This window comes from Hypanus sabinus, chromosome 4 (genome assembly GCF_030144855.1).
Source record: "Hypanus sabinus isolate sHypSab1 chromosome 4, sHypSab1.hap1, whole genome shotgun sequence".
Taxonomy (NCBI): domain Eukaryota; kingdom Metazoa; phylum Chordata; class Chondrichthyes; order Myliobatiformes; family Dasyatidae; genus Hypanus; species Hypanus sabinus.
Window position 1 is genome coordinate 151,542,068 of NC_082709.1, and position 12,723 is coordinate 151,554,790.

Consider the following 12,723-nt stretch of genomic DNA (forward strand, 5'->3'; position numbering starts at 1 on the left):
TAAAATACTTCTTCACGATCATCGTTTTCTATCGCACTTGCCAGGCTCGCGAATCTGATTCATTGGTACATTTTGATGCAGCGATCAGGGTCTGGCTTTTTGAGCAGAACTGCATTTCTTTGAAAGGTTGTTTAAAAGAGCGAGCCCTCCATATGAGGGATGCAGAGTCCCAGGTTGGACAGATGGTAGTGCAGGCTTTGAAGTCTTGCCAACTACAGTACTGATGGGTTATGGAATGCCGGTAGATAGGTTCCATTTTGCTAGGATTGAAATGGGATATTACATTGTTTCCATGTTTGAATCACTGGGGTTTCCCCGGAAAAAGGATAGCCAGCAGGATGCCTTCAGGGTGTTTGCAGTGATTGCAAGATATTGGTAGAAAATGATAGCGAGTCTTAAGGATGAATTGGAAAACCTCAGTCAGTGCTGTATTATTCTGGGAGAATTACTATCGATGACTCAAAGTTGGAGGACAAAAGTATACAGTTAGCTTGTCAACTAATGAAGCTACAGCACTTAGGTTGGCAGACAGGCCCTGTTAAGGTTCAAACTATGATGAGGTGCGTGATCCACCTCTCAGGAGATGGGTCAACACATAACTTCAACACAACAGAGGTCAGAGAATTCTCTACTAAGGAATTAAGAGGTTTAGGGGATAGGTACAGACAAAAGGCTGGGAAATCTTTGGCTACATGGTTATTGAGAATATGGGATGATGGGGTTACTGGAGTGAGCCTGTCCAATAGAGAGATGGGTGCTATTGTCCCAACACGTGATCAATAACACCCTGAAAATGCTGCTTGCTTCCCCTGACCATAATGCATCATTATGGGATCGGGTAACTTCTGGAATGATAGGACATGTGGGTAATGTGGAGGCTTTCCCAATAAGAGGGATAATTCTGTCTTCAACAGCACCAGCTATTGGTCATCCATTCAGTACAACGATCCTAGAATTACGAGGTTTAGAGTATGTAGAAGAGGGTGCACATACCCAAGTAAGGAACTTGGATAAGCAGATGGGGAGTGGAGGATCCTGCGTATCCCATAAAGGTAAGTCTTTAGTGTTGCTTAATGCTGGGAGGAGCGGATAAATGGAGTTCCCACTCCATCCTCTACACGATGTGGAGGATATACTGCCGGGGAAGCGAGAGAGGAAGAGGAAGGGTTATTCTTCAGGCCCTCTGAAGATAAGGGCTCCATCTGTCCTCTGCCGGATTCCTCGCATTCCATTCAGGATTCCCTACAAAAGCTATGGTTAATATCTGCCTGTAGTGGGAATTGGGGGGTGGGGGGCGGCGAGCTGGTTAGCACCTCATTGTAGATAGGGGGTCATTCAATCTGTATCCACTTTCCCTGTTAACAGTGTGAATGATTTGAATGAGGAGTAATGTGAGGTGTACCACATGCACCAGTTTCGCGCGCGCGTGTGTTAGGCCCCTCCCAGTTGCTTTTCCCTTTTCAGCTGTTCTTTGATAAGTGTGCTGTTTCTCTGAGAAATTAACTGTGTGTTTGAAGTTTTTGCAGTCCATCCGTAGTTGTAGAGAAGAGGAGTAAAGCCTGGGCTCTGTTTTTTGTTTCTTGTGTCTCAATCTGCTACTTTGTAACTTGTTTCCCCATGCAATTGGTTTTAGGGATAACTTATTTCATACTGGGCATATGAACTCTGTGTTGATGGGGTAGACATTTTAAGCAACTGTATTCCAGATATGGGATCCCCATATTTCAGAGGGAATTGAGCATTTGGAGAGAAATTCTAATAGTTTTGTTGCTTTAGTGTTTCCTAAATATTCAGTAACTTTTCAGCAGCAAGTGTAAATGTATCTCCCTGCATTGCAGAATGGCAAAGTGGTGCATGCTGACTTGTGGGAGATCCTGTGATACTTACCTGGGGATGGTGTTTGAATTTCCATACTGGACTAATGGGTCAAGTTGCTCAATTTGTATGAGGACTCCTTACTACATCGTGAAAGGGATATCACTGATATTGTTCCCTTTGACAAGGAAAAGAACTGATGGGGAAAATTATCTTGCTTCTTGGGTTTTGGCATTCTGGTTTGGAGGAGCTGGGAGGGGGTAGACTATTCCAGCCAATCTCAACCCAGAGTATGTTCACAGCCTTGAGCCTTAATAGCCCTGGCAGAGTGATTATTTTAAGACCTGGTATTCCCCTACATACAACTTGTTTGAACTGGAAGGATCTGAGTGATTTGCCTATCTGACAGAGTGTTGGTGTAGGAGGTATGTTGAGTACAGATACAATTTGCAAGGTAGATGGCAGTTTAATCGTCACCTTTAACTATTTCAGCTTTCTTTTTAAATTCTAGGTATTCATGCCTGCTTGAATGTAGATTGTGTCAGGGTAGGATTAAAATTCATGCCTCCAATCAACAGTCCTACGGAACTTTGTCTACTAATCAAATGACTTAACCATTATACCACCACACTCCATGTGAGTCACAGGCCTCTCACTTTATATGCCTTACAAGTGTGCAGGCAACTGAGAACTAATACCATCCAAATGTTTCACTTACCAGTCAGTCAAAATCATTCAACTCTCTGTCTAGTGGCCTTAACTAAGTAATCATTTAGTGCCAGAAGGAGCCAAGAGATTCTTAAAACAATCTCAGAAAGAAAGGACTTTAATCATTGCTTCAAAACATTGGAAGCATTCTTATTGTTGTTGAATAAAAAAAAACTCAGTTTAGTTTTCATATGTTCCTGATAGCCTCAGAAAACTCCAACCAGGAATTCTCAAATCAGTGCAGGTTGGTGCTGCAGAGACACACGAGACTGCAGGTGCTGGAATTTGGAAGTACAAGCAATCCGCTGGAGGAACTCAGCAGCTTGAGTAGCATTTGTGGGAGAAAAGGAATTGTTGATGTTTCAGGTCGAAACCCTGCATCGCACTGTTCCTGTTATTATGTTGAATCACCTATGATCAGCTTGGATAAAGTTTTCAAACTTTTCAGTGAGTTACTTATTGATGCAATAACACAATTTTCAATAAATGAATATATTTACAAATCATTTGAGATAACAATAGTTACTAAAATGCGTAAATTATGACACATACCTTGCAAACGTTCCACATTGTCTTCATGTATCACTTTATCAAACAATCTGATCTCAGAGATATCATGAGCCTTTTCGATCAGAAGTTCAATGATGACTTTTCCAAGAAATCCATTTCCTCCTGTAACAAGGTAAACATCTGCAGAAACATTGCGTTGTTTTAGAATGCAGTCAGTGTTGTAAGCCAATAGTTGCTTTGCCTCTGTGTCATGGATGCAGGGAATTACTGCTTATATTCCTCAGCTAACCTTCAAGGACTTCTCCTGCTAGATAGATAAATCATAAAAATTATTTCATTAGTCAGCTACATCTGCTACACTGCTCTCTTGGAGGCTACCAGCAAGGACAAATGACATCAGTTTAAAGTAAACATCTGCCAATTTTATGGTCATAGTAGATAACATTAAACAGTTTGGATGCAAGTTACCCTTGATACCAGAATATTGTGCAAGAAATAAAAAGTAAATGAATCCGCAGTGAAATAAATACAAAACCAAAACCCACAGATCTCTCTCCTGACACTTATCCCTGCGAGCATGATTAGTTCTACACCTACCCCTATACCTCTTCCTTCATGACCATGAAGGGCCCCAAACAGTTCTTCCAGTTACGCGATGCTTGACCACAAGTCTGTTGGCGCCATCTACTGTATCCAACCCTCCTGATGTGGTTTGGTCTACATCAGTAAGACCCAACACAGATTGGGGTACTACTTAACCATATAAACCATATAACAATCACAGCACGGAAACAGGCCATCTTGGCCCTCCTAGTCCGTGCCGAACCCTTAATCTCACCTAGTCCAACCTACCCGCACTCAGCCCATAACCCTCCACTCCTTTCCTGTCCATATACCTATCCAATTTTACCTTAAATGACACAACTGAACTGGCCTCTACTACTTCTACAGGAAGCTCATTCCACACAGCTATCACTCTTTGAGTAAAGAAATACCCACTCGTGTTTCCCTTAAACTTCTGCCCCCTAACTCTCAAATCATGTCCTCTAGTTTGAATCTCCCCTACTCTCAATGGAAACAGCCTGTTCACGTCAACTCTATCTATCCCTCTCAAAATTTTAAATACCTCGATCAAATCCCCCCTCAACCTTCTACGCTCCAATGAATAGAGACCTAACTTGTTCAACCTTTCTCTGTAACTAAATTGCTGAAACCCAGGTAACATCCTAGTAAATCGTCTCTGCACTCTCTCTAATTTATTGATATCTTTCCTATAATTCAGTGACCAGAACTGCACACAATATTCCAAATTTGGCCTTACCAATGCCTTGTACAACTTTAGCATTACATCCCAACTTCTGTACTCAATGCTTTGATTTATAAAGGCCAGCGTTCCAAAAGCCCTCTTCACCACCCTATCTACATGAGACTCCACTTTCAGGGAACTATGCACAGTTATTCCTAGATCTCTCTGTTCCTCTGCATTCCTCAATGCCCTACCATTTACTCTGTATGTTCTATTTGGATTATTCCTGCCAAAATGTAGAACCTCACACTTCTCAGCATTAAACTCCATCTGCCAACGTTCAGCCCATACTTCTAACTGGCATAAATCTCCCTGCAAGCTTTGAAAATCCACCTCATTATCCACAACACCTCCTACCTTAGTATCATCGGCATACTTACTAATCCAATTTACCACCCCATCATCCAGATCATTTATGTATATTACAAACAACATTGGGCCCAAAACAGATCCCTGAGGCACCCCGCTAGTCACCGGCCTCCATCCCGATAAACAATTATCCACCACTACTCTCTGGCATCTCCCATCTAGCCACTGTTGAATCCATTTTATTACTCCAGCATTAATACCTAAAGACTGAACCTTCTTAATTAACCTTCCATGTGGAACTTTGTCAAAGGCTTTGCTGAAGTCCATATAGAATACATCCACTGCCTTACCCTCGTCAACATTCCTCGTAACTTCTTCAAAAAATTCAATAAGGTTTGTCAAACATGACCTTCCACGCACAAATCCATGCTGGCTACTTCTAATCAGATCCCGTCTATCCAGATAATTATAAATACTATCTCTAAGAATACTTTCCATTAATTTACCCACCACTGATGTCAAACTGACAGGTCTATAATTGCTAGGCTTCCTAGAACCCTTTTTAAACAATGGAACCACATGAGCAATACGCCAATCCTCTGGCACAATCCCCGTTTCTAATGACATATTAAAGATTTCCGTCAGAGCTCCTGCTATTTCTACACAAACTTCCCTCAAGGTCCTGGGGAATATCCTGTCAGGACCCGGAGATTTATCCATTTTTAAATTTCTTAAAAGCGCCAGTACCTCCACCTCTTTAATTGTCATAGGTTCCATAACTTCCATACTTGTTTCCCACACCTTAGACAATTCAATATCCTTCTCCTTAGTGAATACCGAAGAGAAGAAATCATTCAAAATCTCTCCCATCTCCTTCGGTTCCACGTATAGCTGACCACTCTGATTCTCTAAGGGGCCAATTTTATCCCTCACTATCCTCTTGCTTTTAATATAACTGTAGAAACCTTTCGGATTTACTTTCACCTTATTTGCCAAACCAACCTCGTATCTTCTTTTAGCTTTCCTAATCTCTTTCTTAAGATTCCTTTTACATTCTTTATATTCCTCGAGCAATTCCTTTACTCCATGCTGCCTATATCTATTGTAGACAACCTAACCCTAACCCCTAACAGGATAACTTCATTAAGGACTGCAAAAGGCAGGATCTCCCAATGGCTACCCTGTTCTATTTGACTTCTCATTCCTATGCTGTCTTATTTGCTCATGCTACAGTGAGGTCAAAGTAAGGTTGGAGAAGCAAAATCTCATATTCAAACTGGACAGCCTTCAACCTGACGGCATGAACATTGGTTTCTCCAAATTCTGATAATTACTCCTCCTTTCTCTCTTTTTCCATTCCCTATTTCAGTTACCCTCACACCCCCTCTCTTATCCTAACCTGTCTATCACCTCCCTGTATTTCCTGCCACTCGTTTCCAACTCATCATATGTAGCCTATTTAAACCCAGCTCTCATCCACATTCTTAGTTCTCCCATCCAACCAGCCATCCTCATCCAGTTATCTTGTTGCCTGTTGTGCTTAGTGGCTGTACTTTCATTTTCTTTCTCCTCGTGACTTGTTGTTCTGCTGTTTATTAGTAAAGTTGTTTCTACTGCTTTGCTTTTGGGTCAAGCCTCCTCTACCCTTCCTGACATTCACAATCTTCTTATTCTGGTTTCTGCACTCTTCTTTGCTAGTCCTGATGGATCTCAGCCCAAAATATCAAACCATTATTCCCCTTTATTGATGATTCCTAACTTGCTGAATTCCTCCAGCATTTTGTGTGTCTCATTAAGTACTTGGGTTAAGGCAAAAATGGTAAATGCAACCTAATGGCAAGTGCAATCAAACAGATGGCCTATGGTTAGGCATCAAACTTTAGCAATATGAAGAGTTTCAGTGTTACCACCACCTCCACAGATAGCTTGTCTAAATTAATTTTCAATTATTTTTCTCGTTGTCAAGCAATCCAAAAATGAATCCTGTCAGAAGGAGCAGAGGTTTGGAATGACAGCAGTGGGCATTTCTGCTCTTCCTGGCTCCAGGGCATTTTATCAAGTTTTCTTTTTTTTCTTATGACCTCTTGAGAACCAAAAGCAGTTGAACGTTGAAAAATATAATTATTGGGGTCACCACTATTGCATAATTAGCGCAGCAACCCCATTTCATCCTGATCTTCACTGTTGTTTGTGTAGAGTTTGCATGGCTTTCCTGTGGCCATTTGAGCTTCTTCTTACATTCCAAAGATAAATGGGTAGGTGAGTTAGTTGGCCACCAGAATTCAGTAGTTGAGTAGTAAAATAGATGATGCTCGGTGAGAATACATTATAGCAAGATTTAGTTGGGAAATGGATTTTCTGTGTGAGCCAGCAAAGACTCAGTCTTGAATGGCTTTTTCTCATATCGCAATGAAAAAAATATGATTGATATCTGTTCTGTTTTCATTAATGGACAAACTTCAACAACTGATCATCTATTTTCTCACATGATAAATTGAAATCTGCAGCCATTACTTTGTCTGCTCCAAGGTTCTCTCCCTGCTTATGAGTAGCAAAACCAGCACCAGAAACTGTTTTGTTTTTTGTATAGGTCCAGGAAAAGCACCTTTAGAAGCACAAGGCCACCAAAATAATAACCCGCCTTCCCCATCCCAGTCAATTTCCTTGCCCACACTACTCCCTCCATTCTTCTAGTGATGAAGTGCTTTGAGAGGTTGGTCATGGTCAGAATCATCTCAAAGGCGATATCTCAAGAAGGCAGCATCCATAATTAACGACCACCATCACCCAGGGCATGCCTTCTCATTGCTACCATTAAGGAGGAAGGACAGGAGCCTGAAAACACACACTCAATAATATAGGAACAGCTTCTTCCCTTCCGCCATCCGATTTCAGAATGAGCAAATACTGCATGAGTACTACCTCACTATTGTTCTTTTTTTGTTTTGTTCTCTTTTTGCACTACTCATTTAATTTCATTTTAATATACATTCCTTTTAATAATTTATAGTTTTTTATTATTATGCATTACAAAGTACTGCTGCTGCAGAACATAAAATTTCACAGTGGAGGAAGAGCATGCCACTCCCCTCACTGACATTCTAGCTACACAAAGAGGAAGAGTAATTCTAAGAAAGGCCTCATCTGCTCAGCCTCTCTTACTGGAGCTTTACAAAGCAAAGCCTTTACTCAGATACACTAATTCCAGCACAAGCACACCACTCCCAAAAATGGCTACTGTGCCAGAGCCTGCTTCCCTTTTACACAGTAAACCTGTAAACCTAACTTTAAAATGCTGTGGTCTCAACTCATCTGCTGCTCAGGTTGCTGGGAGTGGAACCACAGAACCAAAGAAAACAACTCTTTTGATCAATGTCTTCTTTCTTTCTGAACCACAGCTTTCCCTCAACCATTGTTAACAAAGCCCTTGAGTGCCTCTCATCCAGTTCCCTGTCCTTGAAGATGGAACAACAAAATAGTTCCTCTAGGCCTCACCTTCTACCTCATCAGTCTCCTCTTTCAACAGATCATTCTCTACAATTCTTGCCACCTTCAAAGAGATTACACCACCAGACTCATCTCTCCTTCCCTTTCAGCAGTTTTCAAGGATTGTTCCCTTCTTTACTTCCTGGGCCACTCTTCTGTTCCTGACAACTACCTCCCTTGATCTAGCACTTTTTCATACAAACATAGTCCATGTAACACCTATCCTTTCACCCCTTCCCTTACACCATCCAGAGACCCAAGAAATTTCTCGGGGTGAGGTAGCAATTCACCTACACTTCTTTTGACCATTCTACTGCATTTGGTGCTCGATTGAATATTGGACAAAACTAATGCTGATTAAGCTATTACTTTGCAAAACGCCTCAATTTAGTCTGCAGGCATGATCCTAAGCTTCCTACTACCTACCATATCAATTCCTCATTCCATCAAACTCTAATCTATTGACTTAAAACCCAAATATGCTTGAGATACAGCACCTCAACTCCTGTCTGAGCACATTGCAGTCTGCTGGAATCAATATTGAGCTCTACAACTTCAGGTAAATTTATTTCTTAGTCAGTATCAGCATCCATCTGTGATATTGGCTCATCTAGTTTTCTGCTCTCTCCGAGTATATCTTCCTGCACTGCATTTTGCAACTCCCACATCCGTTTGTCATTGTTCTCACTCAGTAATTGTTCTCGTTCACTCAAAGGCCAGATTATCATGTTTATAGTTTATCCCCAGTTCTTCATTTATCAGTGACATCAGCCTCCCCAATCTCCCCACAGTTTTATGAGCTTCTTTTTGTCTGTTTTTCAGTTTTAATGAAGGGTCTCCAATCCACAACATTTACTCGCAGTTGTTTCCGACTTCATTAAAACCTGTGTGGATGAGTGTGTGCTAATGAAAACTTGCTGCACATTCCAAACCAAAAACCATGAATGAACTAGGAGGTATGTTGTCTGCTGGGGGCTAGTCTGTGGCATTTAATTAAGTCTGGTGACCCAAGTCTGTACAAGGAAACCAGAATAGACTTGTGGAGTGCTATTTTAAGAGTGAAGAGACAATCTGAGCGAGATCGGAGGTAACATCAGATGCACATCAATTCTGTCAGGGTTTGCAAGACATTATTTCTTACAAAGTGAAACACAATAGCATGAATGGCAGGCAGTGATGCTTCACTAGTAGATGAGCTCAACACCTTCTTTGCATGCTTTGAAAGGGAGAATATAACTACAGCTGCACCCAGTGACCCTGTGATCTCTGTCTCAGAGACTGATGTTTGACTGTCTTTAAGGAGAGTGAACCCTTCCAAGGCATCAGGTGCTGATGAAGTACCTGGTAATGCTCTGAAAACTTGTGCCAAACAACTGGTGGGAGTAATCAAGTGCATTTTCAACCTCTCACTGCTACGGTTGGAAGTTCCCATCTGATTCAAAGAGACAACAACTATACCAGTGCCTAGGAAGAGTAGTGTGAGCTGCCTTAATGTCTATCAACCAGTAGCACTCATATCTGCGGTGATGAAATTCCTTGAGGGGTTGGTCATGACTAGAATGAACTCTTGCCTCAGCAAGAACCTGGACCCACTCCAATTTGCCTGTGGCCACAATAGGTCTATGGCAGAGGCAACTTCAATGGCTCATCATACAACCTTAGATCACCTGGGCAATACAAACACCTTTGTTGACTATAGCTCAGCATTTAACATCAACATTCCCACAATCCTGATTGATAAGTTACAGAACCTGGGCCTCTGTACCTCCTAATGAGAAGACCACAATCTTTGCAGATTAGAGATAATATCTCCACATCGCTGACAATCAGCACTGACACACTCTCACAGAGGGTGTACACTTAGCCCTCTGCTCTACTCTCTCTATACTCGTGACTGTGTGGCTAGGCATAGATTAAATTTGCTCATGATACAACGATTGTTGGTAGAAACTCGGATGGAGATGAGAGAGTATGATCCTTTCCTAATTTGAATCAGTACATGCTGATAATGGGTGGGGATTTTAACTGTTGTTTAAACCCTTCGATGGATAGATCTAAGCCCACCCAAGCTCTTCCGAATAAATCGGCCTCTCTTATTAACTCCTTCATCGTTGATTCTGGAATTTCCAAAATTTGGCGTTTTTTTACACCCCAATGACAAAGAAATTTCATACTTTTCTCATGTTTATCATAATTATTCAAGAATTGACTACTTCTTTATTGATCATCGTTTTGTTACCTACCCCATAACTGGGTGACTGACCAGCAGAGAAAGAAGAATCCATTGGAGTCTGGTGGTACTATATTTAAAGGTGTTTATTAATAAAAAATAAGCAAAACCATATCAATAATGCAAATATACATATAACACAAGGTAGCAGTAATAAACCTAAAAGTGTAGGAATAATAATAATAATAAGCAATAATAAACAAGCTCTATCGATGTCTAGGGGTAAATGAATTGTCATTGAATATAAAGTTCAGTTCAGTTCATGAGTGCTGAGGTAGTTATGCTTGTTGAGTTGTAATTGGGAGAGAGAGAGGGAGAGGGAGAGGGAGAGGGAGAGGGAGAGGGAGAGGGAGAGGGAGAGGGAGAGGGAGAGGGAGAGGGGGAGGGGGAGAGGGAGAGGGAGAGGGAGAGGGAGAGAGGGAGAGGGAGAGGGAGAGGGAGAGGGAGAGGGAGAGGGAGAGGAGAGAGAGAGAGAGAGAGAGAGAGAGAGAGAGAGAGAGAGAGAGAGAGAGAGAGAGAGATAACAGCTACAGCAACCAAACCTTCCTTTGCTTTCTTAATCCATTGTATCGTTGTTGTGGTGGTCATTCAACTATGACCCCTCCATCCTTCTGCTAGACCATTCTTCTGTGGTGGACTTGTCACTCTGGCATGAGTGGACACAAACACAAGTCCCCACTGGCCCTGCTGTAACACTGTGAGCTTTACTGACCGATCTCCTGGTTCAGTCTCCGAAGCCCCCACCTTTCTTGTGGGTTCCAACACTCAATCAGTGTCCACTGGCGTGTCTGGAGGGTGTCTCTCCAGACCTGTCTTTTTATCCCTACTAACGGGGACTCAGCTATCCATCAATCCTGAATGACTGTGTCCATCAAATCATGCCACTCCTACAGTCCACTGAGGAACGTTAATGAGCAAACTATTGTCCTTGCAGCGAAACAGTAAATAATTCAAAAGGAGTCACAGTACAGTTAATCAGCAAACTCCCTCTCTCTCTTATCTGTCGCAGATGTTCTTGCCTGTTTTTCGTCTCTCTTTCTCATGGTCAGCATAGCAACAGTAATACTTCGTGGTTCTCGGGGGGGGGGGGGATGGTTAACTCTTTACCCCATTGTCCATCAGGTCTGTTCATTACTCATAACAGTTTACTTACAGATGTTATTGATTGTAAATATGATTCCATTACCATTTCTGACCATGCACCTTTGAAACTATCTATTAAGACAATGGATTCATCTTCTAATGCTAAATCTTGGAGGTTCAACTCTATTTTATTGCAGGACTCAGACTTCCTTAATTTTATTAAACAACAAATTGATTTGTTTTTTTCAACAAATTCTACAGCAGAGATCTCTAGTGGAACTTTATGGGACACTTTTAAAGCATTTATTCGTGGACAGATCATTTCATACTCTGCTGGAGTTAGGAAATGAACTAATTCTGAAATATCAACATTGGTTTTTAAAATTAAAGCAATTGATAAGATTTATTCAGTGACCCCCAGCAAAGAACTTTATAAAGAAAGAGTTGAACTTCAAATGGAGCATAGTTTGTTATTATCCTCTTCAATTGAAAATCAGTTAATTACATCTAGAACCCAGTTCTATGTACATGGAGATGAATCTGGCAAATTATTGGCTAATCAATTGAAAACCGCTTCGGTTAAATGACAAATTACTAAGATTCATAAACGAGATGGCACTTTGACGATTGATCATAAAGAGATAAATAAAGCCTTTCAAGATTTTTATAATTCTTTATATCAATCAGAATTTGTTGAGGATTCTTCTATAATGGATGAATTTTTAAGAAAATTGAATATTCCAAAATTAACAGCGGAAGATTGTGTATTTCTAGATGCACCTATCATGGAAACCGAAATAAAAGAGACTATTTTTTCAATGAATTCAGGTAAAGCCCCTGGTCCGGATGGTTATACTGCAGAATCTTTTAAATCCTTTTCCTCTATACTCTCTCTTAGGCTTTGTAAAATTCTTAAAGATGTGTTAATTGTAGGTAAATTGCCATAATCTTTTTATGATGCCTCTATTTCTTTAATTCTTAAAAAAGATAAAGACCCCACTGAATGTGCATCCTATTGGCCCATATCCTTGTTAAATACGGACTCTAAGATTTTTAGCAAAATTTTGGCCACTAGATTAGAAAATATATTACCTCGAATTATCTCTGAAGATCAGACTGGATTTATTAAAAACCATTACTCATCTTTTAACATCAGAAAATTAATTAATATTATTTATACTCCTTCATCCAAAATACCAGAATGTGTTATTTCCTTAGATGCTGAAAAAGCATTTGATAGAGTTCAATGGGCATATTTATTTAATACATTGCAGCA

The 12,723-nt window shown here is 40.8% G+C and overlaps 1 protein-coding gene across 10 annotated transcripts in view; it reads right to left on the reverse strand.

Annotated features, from left to right (window-relative positions):
* The window catches only part of hsd3b1 (hydroxy-delta-5-steroid dehydrogenase, 3 beta- and steroid delta-isomerase 1), a 53,079-nt gene that overhangs the window by 19,960 nt on the left and 20,396 nt on the right, over positions 1 to 12,723 (reverse strand). For 8 of the 10 annotated variants that reach the window (XM_059968423.1, XM_059968420.1, XM_059968419.1 and 5 more), the window contains one exon: positions 3,076 to 3,340. The gene's annotated coding sequence lies outside the window, so the exon portion shown is untranslated. The remainder of the gene's footprint in view (positions 1 to 3,075; positions 3,341 to 12,723) is intronic. The other 2 variants (XM_059968422.1, XM_059968417.1) reach the window with 2 other exon arrangements.